The sequence below is a fragment of the Amblyomma mixtum genome, chromosome 3, assembly GCF_055824585.1.
Source record: "Amblyomma mixtum isolate Tamu chromosome 3, ASM5582458v1, whole genome shotgun sequence".
Classification (NCBI taxonomy): Eukaryota; Metazoa; Arthropoda; class Arachnida; order Ixodida; family Ixodidae; genus Amblyomma; species Amblyomma mixtum.
In genome coordinates, this window is record NC_143014.1 from 404,777,731 (window position 1) to 404,790,111 (window position 12,381).

The 12,381-nt window shown below is 44.5% G+C and overlaps 1 protein-coding gene and 1 pseudogene across 2 annotated transcripts in view; both read right to left on the reverse strand.

Annotated features, from left to right (window-relative positions):
• LOC149357460 (uncharacterized) overlaps positions 1-12,381 on the reverse strand; it is a 95,242-nt gene that overhangs the window by 11,885 nt on the left and 70,976 nt on the right. The window lies entirely within an intron of this gene.
• On the reverse strand, positions 9,990-11,876 carry LOC149357461 (uncharacterized; annotated as a pseudogene).

The window sequence follows — 12,381 nt, forward strand, 5'->3', positions numbered from 1 at the left end:
CTAAATACAACAGAATACGCAAGATCCAGGAAAAATATTCCCTTTTAAGTACTTACACAGATGATAAATATACATACGGACTCTATCAATCAACGAATGAAGAGTGTGACTGTTTCCATGTTGTTGAACCTGAAAACCAAAACGTCATGTGGCCCTGACAACATTCCCAACGCATTTCTGCGACGCTATGCCGAAACTCTGGCTAAATTCCTTGTAATAATTTTTCGTGCTTCAATCTCAATAGGTAAAATACCTGATGACTGGAGGACAGCCCGAATTGTTCCCGTTTATAAAAAAGGAGACCGTCTTCTCTTGCAGAACTACCGCCCCATATCATTGACGTCCCCATGCTGTAAACTATTAGAGCATATAGTTGCACATTGTATGAATGAATTTTTAGAAAAAAGTCGTGTGCTAACTAGCTTCCAGCACAGGTTCAGGAAAGGATTCTCGACGGTAACACAGCTAATTACAGTAATAAATTCATTTGCTTCTTGTATAGATAATAAAGGCCAAATCGATGGAATATTTTTGGATTTTAGCAAGGCATTTGATAAAGTTCCTCATGATAAACTAATTTTTAAAATGAAAGAGATTGGCATTCCTGATATTTTAGTGACATGGATTACTGCATACTTAAAAGACCGCAAACAGTTTGTTGAAGTGGGTGGACAACGTTCGGGCTCTCTTCCAGTTTCATCCGGTGTTCCCCAAGGAAGTGTTTTGGGTCCTCTGCTTTTCCTTTTGTATATCAATGATATTGTTGAAGTTGTTAACCCACCAGTGCATATTCGATTGTTTGCTGACGATTGCATTCTATACCGAGAAGTTACAAATAAGGAGCATCAAAGTGACCTGGACAGTGCCTTGAACAACGTTTTTGAATGGTGCGACCGATGGGGCATGGTTCTGAATGCTGACAAAAGTGTATATATGCCGATAAACCGAAAAACCATACTTCATAGCTACACATATAAATTAGGCTCTCTCACTCTTCAAGTATCCAACTACAAATACCTAGGAGTAACAATAAGTAGCAATCTATTGTGGAACTTGCACATAAACAATATCTGCTCTGCTGCATTTAGGAAATTGTGCTGCTTAAGACAAACTAAAAAATGCTCCTTCTAAAATTAAGCTACTTTGTTATTCTTCAATAATTAGACCTAAACTCGAATATGCATGCATAGTGTGGGACCCGTATACTAAATCTAACGTAAAAAATCTGGAGAGAATACAGAGAAGTGCTGTCAGGTTTATCTTTAATAAATATGCAAGGTCTGACTCCCCCACCACTTTAATGGAGATTAATAAAATTGAACTACTTGAACATCGGCGAAGAAAGCTTAGGTTAGAATTTATTTCTCTCTTATTACATAACAAACTTGGTTTGGATCCCTCATCATACTTAACGCCGGCACCAACCAGACAATCTCGTCAACACCATCCCAGTTCTCTAACCCCTATATTCGCTAGAACAGACACTTACAAGTTTTCGTTTTTTCCACGCACAATAACAGATTGGAATCAGCTAGTTAAACCATTATCCCAAGAGTTTTAACCATTTTTTTGCTATATTGTGTTGTTCTTTTTTGAAATGTTGCGTTTTTTTGTCTCTTGATTGACTTGTTCGCCCACCGTGCTTGGACTCAGTGTCCGCAGTATTTTGTAAATAAATAAGTAAATAAATAAAAAATATGTTAAGCCGCGTGGAAGAAAAAACAGCATATTTTCAAGCGGGCTGTAATCATCTGTATTGGTTTGGTTTGGTTTTATTAGGGTTTAACGTCCCAAAGCAACTCAGGCTATGAGAGACGCCGTAGTGAAGGACTCCGGAAATTTCGACCACCTGGGGTTCATTAACGTGCACTGACATCGCACAGCACACGAGCTTCTTGAATTTCGCCCCCATCGAAATTCAGCCGCCGCGGCCAGGATCGAACACGCGTCTTTCGGGTCAGCAGCCGAGCGCCGTAACCACTGAGCCACCGCGGAGGTGCAATCATCTGTATTCATCTTCGCGGATGTATAAAGAAGGAAATGTTAAAACCTACGACACGTACGAGGTCAGCCCATTTATAGAGTTCTTCTTTAATGCTTATAATTGCCAGCATACTGTATACTGGCTGCGGAACAGCCCAGCCAACCTGCTGCCAGCTAGAATGTACTGGTTTATAGTGAATGAATGATGTACTGATTGCTGAAACAACATAGAAAGCTTTTGTGCTGAAATGCGAAGCTAAAACTCTTTAATTGCGTGGTAACCAAAGCTTTATTTAAATTCTAAAGTACTTTTAGGCCGCTACTAGAATCGACGATTTGTGAGCGTTATTACAGCGCCGCTGATAATGGGGTGTTTGCCGGGAGAAGGTCGGTGTTGGTGCGTGAAACGAGATCACATGATTAGCCCGAGCGTTCCTCACGCGCTCCTGCCCGCTTAGCCTTTATTGCGGCTTCAATCGGAGGAATACCTATCATGCTAACTAACAATCTGGCTCGAATTTGAAGTGTTGGGATGGAACGTTGCACGACAGTTAGAGTAAATAAGCGTTCATTCCACACACCACAAGACGATTTCGTCACTGAAAGAACACTTTTAAAAATGAAGACATGCTTCAAGTCTTGCAAAAATAATTGACCAATAAAAAAAGGAAAGGTAAAATATGTTCAGTGTTTTAATAAAGGGTCCCAAATGTATCTAGTATCAAAAGAAAACACACCAAATCTTTATCACTGAATGGCAGCAATCAAGCACAATAGTTGGGCTTAATTTAAGGGAGAAATTAATGAACAAACAATTAGGTCCTTGTAAGATAAGACGTTTCGAAACCTGCTCGGTTTCCCCATTAAGGTGCGACTGCGGGAGAGTTGCAGCTTGGCCTTTTAGCCCACGTATTCTCAACTGCCGGGTCAATGAACGCAAACTATGCTTGTAAGAAGAGGGAAGGGCTTCCAGGGAGCGATTAGCATCCGCATGCGTCTATTGAATGTGCCGTGACTCAAGCATACGAGCCTCCCGCACCATTTTGCCTCGGTGTCCCGCACAATGGTTCTTTCAAAGTCAATCCTGGGGTCACCTGTCTGGCAGCGATCGCTTAGCGCGCTCCCTTCTCTGTACTGTCTGACATACGCTTTGTGCTATTTCATCCCTTCCGTCGAATTCTGACTTCCCCAACCAGCTTTGCATCGGGCGAGGTATTTGTCGAAACTTTCCGGACTGTCGAAAACCGGTTCCACCGCCGCTTTCACCGTGCTAGCGCAAGGTGCTCAGGACAGTCCAGTGAACAATAGCAGCGCCCAGGTGCCCTCATTGCAAAGGTCTATACGACGCCAAGCACTCGGCGAAGGAGATTTTTTGTACCACGGTTTGGGCTTTTTCTTTAGGATGCTCGTCTCTGGTGCAGGGGACGAGCTGGTGATGGTAGTTTTCGTCTTCTGTGTTGTTTGGTTGGCGTCTATGTCTCACTTTAATTAAACTTTGCTTCCACAAGCAGACAGATTTCTATCGAATGCTTTCCTGTAGTCAACAGCTGTTCTGTAGTAATGAATTATTGAGTATGGTGTTCGTACCGCGAGTTTTTCTCTTTTTTTTTATCGGAGTGAATTAAGGGTTTACGAAAAATGTCTGATCACAAATGGTTGAGTAGTTGACATATGATTCAGGCATGACCAGATTTACTCGTGTAATGAACACACCCCTACCCAGGCTGTCAAAAAGTACTAGTTTTCCTCTCGCGTGATGAAGGCACCTCTTTTTTTTGCCGCGCATCCTGCCAATAATGACAGGGAATGCAAGAAGGTGGAATTTTTTTAACACCGAAACAACTACGCTGTAATATCAAGCACAACGTCTCGAATGTTAAGACTACTATACCTCATCCTACAAGACAAATAGTTAATAGTGCTCCACTCCTCGATCGGCAAATTAATGCTTAGCACACTAAGAGAACCGTCAATCAAATACAACAGTAGTTTCAAGAAAGAAGATTTCACTAAGACCAGTTCCTAGCCACAGAAGTTCTTTTAGTGCTTCTGACTATCGCCTTCGAATCGAACATTGAAACGAAACTGACTGCTCTATAAAAACAAAATACTCTCACTCGTTGACGCGTATGTTACCCTCATACGTATTCGCGGTGATGCTGGAAGACCGTGGTATTCTAACGCGCTAAGGAGACTATAGCAAAGAAAAAACGCCTCTACCTTGAGGATAAAATTTCCACTTTTGGTACTAAATAGAAAAAAGTAATTTACAAGTCTCATCGAATGCACAGGTTTAATAATGTGCACTAAAAATAATTTCTTTCACCGGGACCAGCCCAATATTTTCCTTAGTAACCATAAGAAATTTTGGACCCCCTGACGCCAAGCACAAACGTTCACACAAAACATTACTGATCTATCAAAATGGTTCATCTCTTCCCGTCGAAAATCGTTCACACGTCATGAATTCATATTTTTCGTCCGTCTTCACCCATGAACTCACCCCTTCCATCATCCTACAATTTAGATTTTTATCAGATGCCCTCCACTCACATTGCAACGGAAGGTATAATGGAAAAAAAATCGGAGAGGACACTCAAGCGCCGCCTGAAGGGCACGACGCGGTAGAGTAGTGGGCGCGACCGTACTAAATTTCGACAGGCATTAATCGATTATTGCAGGGAATAAATGATATATTGCACATCAGTCGCCAGCCAGTACTTTGACCAGTTACACATTTTATTTTTGTTCTTGTTGTTCTTGCCTCTTACAGCCTGTCTGCCAGTCTGCATTAATTCAACATTGTATCGTGACTTTATCGCATCCAGTTGTATTGTATTACATGATGTTGCATCGTATTATTTCTCTGCATCTGATGTATTTTGTTCGCCGCCCCTCTCTCTTATGCAATGTCCCAACAGGGGCACTTAAGGGCAAAATAATGATGATGAATGATGATTATTATTGTGGCTGGGCATCACGCTGAGTACTGTTAGTTCCTCTAGAGTGAAACTCAAGTTGTGCTCTATTCAGGCATAATCAAAGGCTGCTAGGCGGGTTATATGCGCAGGTTTAAGACAAAATTTGTTTAATATTCTTTAGACCACGAAAACCATGCACGGGAGTTGTTTTGGTTACTTAGGTGAGTCGTACCGGGTGAATTGTATGTTATTCCGCCAGCCTAATTTTAGAGCGCAGCTCTTAATGCCAGTTCGCGGTTTCAGCGTAACCGCTGGATAGGTATAGGGGGGTCCAGGTGGTAGCCCTATCGCAGGTGGCACCAATCAACCTGGGGCAAAAGATCCTTCTCGGCCTCTTACACTTAGATAAACGACATATTTGTTTCAGCAAAATAAAGTGAAATGTCGTGCGGGAATACATATATAGTATACATCCTTACGGTGTCGTTTTACGGTTTCGTTTATTTTTTACCTTGGAGTAGTATAATGGAACAAAGAAACGCAAAGAACGCTACAGGCATTTGTTTGATAACTACGTCAGAGAACCAAGAAACTGGCTCATGCTCTGTGCATCTTGTTGGGAGAGCAGTGGTGGTTGTGTCTACGTACAGGCGGGATTATCCTTGCTGTGGACGGTCGGCAATTGCTCCACCTGAGTCTCTTAAACAATGTCTCTACCACTGTCCCCTAAAGCCAGACTTCCCGACAAACTTCTGAAGTGTTTTTATCACTGCTGGTCGCTCAGTTCATGAAAGCTCAGGGTACATGATGCGAGGGACGGCGTCCAACAGAACGTTCAGTCTGCTCAGATTGCATGGAGTGTCTCACTGCCGTGACGAAAAAATGTGGAGTGCAGCATTCTTTGCCATAGTGCCAGTTCATGTCAGATAATTGAAGCTCCAGAAACAGTCATTTTTTTATTTACACAACACTACAGACCTTTTGCTTGGGTCCAAGGAGGAAGGGCAAAAAAAAACAATTAAAGCGCAATCAATCAGGGATAAAAACCATGCACCAAAAATAAAATTAAAGAAGATGCCAATACAGTATCTAAAAATCCTCATGAAGTGGCTTCAAAAAGTCACCAGTGGATATATCAAGCTCTCAGGGAGGGTATTCCAATCGGCAACAATCTCCGGAATAAAAAGAAAACTTAAAAGCTTGGTTTATTAGGGTTAACGTCCCAAAGCGACTCAGGCTATGAGGGACACCGTAGTGAAGGGCTCTAGAAATTTCCACCACCTGGGGTTCTTTAACGTGCACTGACATCGCACAGCACATGGGCCTCTAGCATTTCACCTTCATCGAAATACGGCCGCCGCGGCCGGGATCGAACCCGCGTCTTTCGGGTCAGCAGCCGAGCGCCGTAACCACTCAGCCACCACGGCGGGGCAAAACTTAAAAGCATTCGTTTTCGCGAAGTATGGCGCGAAACTATTATCGTGGTGATGACGAGTTTTACCATTTCAGGAAAATGTACATTGGATCATGCCGATGAAAGAGCTGGTTCATTGATCCGCCGCAAAGACAGGCGACATCAATTACAGAACCGAGATGGTACCTTGCAACTCCACAAATGATTGCTGAGATTGACCTTTTGGAGGCTTCCATTGCGTTCGCCCAAAAATTGTTCTCCAAACATCCGATATCCCTGCTTTCAGCGTCTTTGATTGTTTATTTTTTTATAAATTTTAATTTGCCTTCAAAGCACGGGTCTAAATCCTGGAGTTCACTAAGGTGGCACTTTGAGCTAGTTGGTATGACACAGCGAATATATACTGCGCCGGAGAGACATGGCACACAGTGTGTCACTGCATGCTGTTTTTCCCGAGGTGTATCTCTTCTCTTCCTTACAACTCGTCAGAAAGAACCACGGAAAGCATTCTCGCATCCTTCTCAAGGGCCGCTATCTAGCTAGGGTTTTAAGACAAGCCTTTAATGCCTCATACTGTCGTCAGCAGACTTGTCGGCAGATTTGTCCGCGTTTCAGCGTCACTACTCAGAAACAAACTGCGTCGAGGCTGGGAATCGAACCAGCGCCTTTGGCATTTGAAGCGGAGACGCTACCACTCCGCCACGAAGGCTCAAGGTTTGAGCTGCAATAAAGGCGCATCTAGTGAAAACATGGGTTTCACAAAAAAAATTAAAAAAATAAAAAATAAGGAAAGAAAAATAAAAACAACAATAAGAAAAGAAACAAAAATAAATATAAAATGAAACATGGAAAATAAAAACAATAAAAATAAGAAACGATACAAAAATAAAAAAGCGAAAATAAAAATACATAAAAAGAAACAGTGCGCCAGGAAAGGCTTTCCCCTTGCAGCACTTTAGAGAGCCAAAGTGCCCCGTGAATTTTTTTCAATCTATGCAGCGTCCTCGCCCCCTCAAGCACCTACCTAACAGGCACCTCAAAGATCTTGCCTTTTCCGGCCCCTCTCTTTCTTCTCACTGAGCGCCTTTAGGCGCAGCGGAAGCTTCAAGCATCATTGAAACTTTTAGCCCACGAAAGCCTTTCCTGCTTCCCCCTTCTCCCACAGTGTGGAAGGTATTCCGAAAAAAGGTTAGCCCGACCACCAAACCCAGTCGCGGTGTTCCCTCCCGCCTGCCCGCGTGCGGCTATGCGAGGCAGGAAAGGGGAAAAGAAAAGAGAGAGGAGGAGCTCAGGGTGAAGCGGCCCGTTGTGGCAGTCTGCCGAACTAAACGGCCATGTCCCGGAAAGCTGGGCTTGGGTTGCAAGTGCCGTGGCGGTGCAGTGAGAGTGCAGCGCCAATTCATGCAGCTCAAGTTTAGCTTGGCCCTGGCTGCTTCCAAAACTAATGGTCGAGTGTAGGCCTGGTCGACTGCTAGCCTTGGCGCTGCCACCAAATTGTAGCCCCCAGCGTATATCAACGGCTGCCGACATCCCGAACCGTACGAAGAAGATATGAAGTACATTGCAGCGAGGTGTTGCCATGCATCAGCTTCGATGCAACCTCACGGCAGCTGAGCGAAACACACGTGTGTCCTTTTACTGAACATGACTGAGGTGTGCGCACGCCGACTTGCATGTCAAGCGGATGTTGCAACAACGTACATAATGCTGCATGCGTGTGTGAACTTTTTAGTTAACATAACCGGCTTCCAGTACTGTTATAACTTTATTACTCCAAAGGAAAGACGGCGGTGACGGGTGCGTCGAGAGCACAGTGGTTGAGAGATGCAAGGTACGTGCAAGCGAGGGTCGTCGCCTTCTCGGGTGGCCACTCACTTTCCATCAGAGTCGGGCCGGTGTGGGCTCATCGATGAGTGGACTAATTTGAGTATCTCCGCCGTTTATCGCAAAGCGCAAGCCAATGTCGTGCAAGCAGTCGTCTGCTTCCAAGGTGGCTGCAGCCGCACCATTTTGGCATAGACCACTGAGGAGGAGCACAGTTTTCCTGAAGTCATCATCATCATCATCAGCCTGACTACACCCACTGCAAGGCAAAGGCCTCTCCCATGTCTCTCCAATTAACCCTGTACCAGTTACGGCCACCATACCCCCACAAACTCCTTAAACTCATCCACCCATCTAATTTTCTGCCGCCCCTGCTACATTTACCTTCTCATGGAATCCACTCTGTTACCCTTAAGGACCATCAGTTACTTTACCTTCTCATTATAAGTCCTGGCCAAGCTCACTTCTTCCTCTTGATTTCGACTAGGAATTCAACTGCATGGAGCCAAATAATCTTTCTGGGACATGAATTCAGCAGTGAGGGCATTGCACCTATGCATTCCAGGATGGAAGCAGTCACTCGGGCAGTAGTGCCAAGAGATGAGTCAGCGTTACGATCGTTCTCGGGGCTCGCCGGCTATTATTCGCGTTTTGTCCCACACTATGCGGACGTTGTGGAGTCAATGAGAAAACTCTTGCACAAGGAGCAAGCATTCCTCTGGGACGAAGCCGCGCAGCAGATTTGATGCAGTCAGAGCAGCATTATCATCATGCAGTGTCATCCACCTGTTTGAACCAGACTTGCCAGTGGTTGTGTCTACCAATGCAACCGACACAGGATTCGGAGCTGTGCTGCAACAGCAGGCTGGGAAAGAGCTGCGAACTGTAGCCTTTGCATCCCGATCATTAACAGCTGCCGAACGCAAGTATTCCGCTGGAGAAAAAGAGTCTCTGGCATGTCTCTTTGCATGTGAGCATTGGCACGTTTACTTGTGGAGCCGACGGTTTCTTCTCTGAACTGGTCATCAGGCGTTGGTGACCTTATTGTCGTCGGGAGGTGCCGGTAGAAGGCCGCTACAAATCAAGGTGGTCTGCCTGACATCTGTATTACAACTTTGACATCGTGTACCAACAGGGAAGCGATAACGTAGTTGCTGATTCCTCGTCCAGGTTAGCACTCATGTCTGCTGCTGAGCCGGAGTTGGATGAAGAAGTGGTGTCCGTGGTACTGTCTTGTATCACCAAAGAACAACTTCAAATAGCTACTGCTGAGGATGTAACCTTACGGACTATGGCTGAATACATTGCATCTGCAGTGATGGAAGCAGCATTTTACTTTTTGGAGCAGATTTCGGAGCAGTAAAAATGCCAGTTTGGAGCAGCCATTGGTGTTTTCGGAGCAGAAAAAATACCAGTTTGGAGCAGCCATTGGTGTTTTCGGAGCAGAAAAAATACCAGTTTGGAGCAACCATTGTTGTTTTTGGAGCAGATGGCGAATAAATTAGGCCAGTGTACCTCCCGTGTTGAAAGCATCACTGAAGCGACTGACAATTACAGCTATTTATTATGAAACACACTGTACATTTCACACAACAGTCAACACGAATGACAAGAAATGAACAATTAAGAATGTGAATAGTTACAGATGGTGTGGTAAAACAAGTTAAATATTTAAAACACCAGTTCTTGTGGCAGAAATAGATCAAAGCCAAAAAAGGGGAGCAACATGACGTGAACTAGAAGAAACCACAGTCACTAATGACACTTGCCACAAAAGAAGTAGAAGTTCAGAATCAATCCGAGCCTGAAGTAGTCAGTCACTCAACACATTTCATAATAGTCTGCACGTTACACTCTACGAGCCCGCACTTTTTCTTTTGAAGCTTCAAGCTTGCAGAGAGCACCCGCAAGCCTTTCCTGTCCTTTCTTAAGTAGTTCCTGGCCACTTTAAATGTCATCAAAAGTTTTTACCTTCATTCCTTTTGCAACCAATGCTTCTGCATTGCAAAGCATCTTTTTTGCTGACTGAATCTCCATTTGCAGGTCCTGCTTTTGACATCCTTTTGTTGAATTTTGGCCATGGTCAAGTTAGCTTCTTTAGGCAGCTGGCTCACTCAGCACTCAGTCTTTCTTGGTAGCGTTTATATGACTGTTTCGCAGCAGTGAGCATGTCACGTTTGACTGGAATGGTAGAGACGTTCTTGTCATACCTTTTCGCAAATGACTGTATGGCTCGCAATCCATTCACGCTTTCAATAGACAGTTTGCTGCGCTCCTGTAGGATCCGGCGATTTTCACTAAAACCCCTCTCCACATCAGCGTTGCCATGTGAAAGCGAAAGCAGGGCTTTTACAAGCTTTCCTACCAGAGGATATTTAATGCCACCATTTTTGTTCTGTAGGCTGAAGACATGTTGCCATGTGCTGTGAAGTCGTTTACATGAATACACGCACAGCGCTTCAGATGAAATCAGTGAAAATTCATCCATTAGGGCTGAGACTTCCTTGGGAGCAATCACCTCTGGAACTTGCTGGGCCAAGTTTCGAAATGCCACAGCTGAGCTTTCTTCCTGTGCGCTGCTTAGGTCAAGACACCTAAGATCTTTTAACACACCATTGTCAAAGGGCAACCTTGAAAGTAGGTAACCCGCAGACTTCATAAAGAAAGTACGTGCCCCCAGCCTAAACAATTTTTTTTTCTGCTGAGCAGTTCGTGATGAAGCCCTCTGTGTCCACACCTATCTCAACAACTTCCTTCCAGTTTCCTGGACATTCAACGTCAAGAGATTTCAGCTGTTCCCCTGTCAGGTCACGATACACATCACTTCGCACGAAACGGCTGAGAACTTTCTTGGTCAGCTGTGCCATTTCTTCGTACAGAATGTGGAGTAGAGGTTCAGAGCACTGGAAAAGTTTCAAGAATCCAACAAAAAGATCTGCGACATTCCTCAGAAAAACTGCCTTTGGGAAGAGGTCTTTCCTGCTGAGACTTTGTCGGAGGCGCTTGTACATTGTGCCAGAAGAGTGAGCCGTTTGCTTCACGTCTAATAGCATGGACTTAAGCGCCGGATACTGCTCAATAAAGCGCTCAAGGGCAGGACCTAGGGTGAGCCAACGTGAATTTACATGCCGAAGGAAGACACTTTCTGGTAGGCCAAGACACTTTTGGTGTGCTTTGAGCACAGCACTTTGAACAGCAGTGTTTTTCAGGTAGTAGTACACATCTAACAAAGTTGATTCCACTTCACTGCCAAACGCTTCAATTCCTTTTGCAAAACTGTTGTGAACTTTGTGTAAACTACACTCTCCTATGTCTAGCAGTGCAGGATTTACATCTTCCTTAAGCTTTCTTTTCAAACTCTTCATAACATTAGGGCCATCACTGTAGAAGCTCAACATATTCCTTTGAGGAAGGTCTTGAATGCCTTCCTTCACGTGTGCAAGTAAAACATCTGAGGTTGCACTCCCTAAGTGAAATGAAAAGTGTTCCACCACAACCTGCTTGCAAACTTCAGAAAAGTACCTAACTACAATGTCCAGCTGTTGGCACCGTTGTTCCGGAAGGGGAGTTTCGTCGATTTGGATGGTGTAGTACACACCTGCCTTGTTAAGTTCATCAACAACTGCTCTTTTAAAATATGGCCCAAGGCCATCCGACACTATATACGAGACTTTTTTTCTGCCACACTGAAATTCTTTTGCAACCTTTGAATCTGGAAACATCAGAGGAATCATCAAAGCTCTGGCAGGCCTTCCAGATGATCTGGAAGGCCTGCCAGAGCTTTTAGTTCCAGAGCTAATGCCCTACCATGAGGTGCAGGTGGCCAAAAATGGACAGGGAGGTGGAACATGCAGTGAGAAGCTGCCATGTTTGCCAAGCAGCTGACAAGCAAAACCAGTTCATGCACCCCTGCAGCCTGTTGAGTTTCCGGAAATGCCATGGCAAAGGTTGGCTACCGACATTACAGGCCCTTTAATTTGCAGCAGGCCAACCCGAAGTTCATAATAACTCTCATAGACTATCATTCCAAGTGGTCAGAAGATTGCTTCACCAATGCAGTGACGTCTGAAGTCGTCGTCGACTTTTTGCGTGGTGTCTTCAGCTGTAAAGGCTACCCGGGAGAACTCGTCTCGGACAATGGACCCCAGTTTGAGTCCCAAGTGTTTGAAAATTTCCTGAAGTAGAGGGGCATCAAACATTGTGTATCTTCAGTCTACTATCCCCAAGCTAATGGCTTGG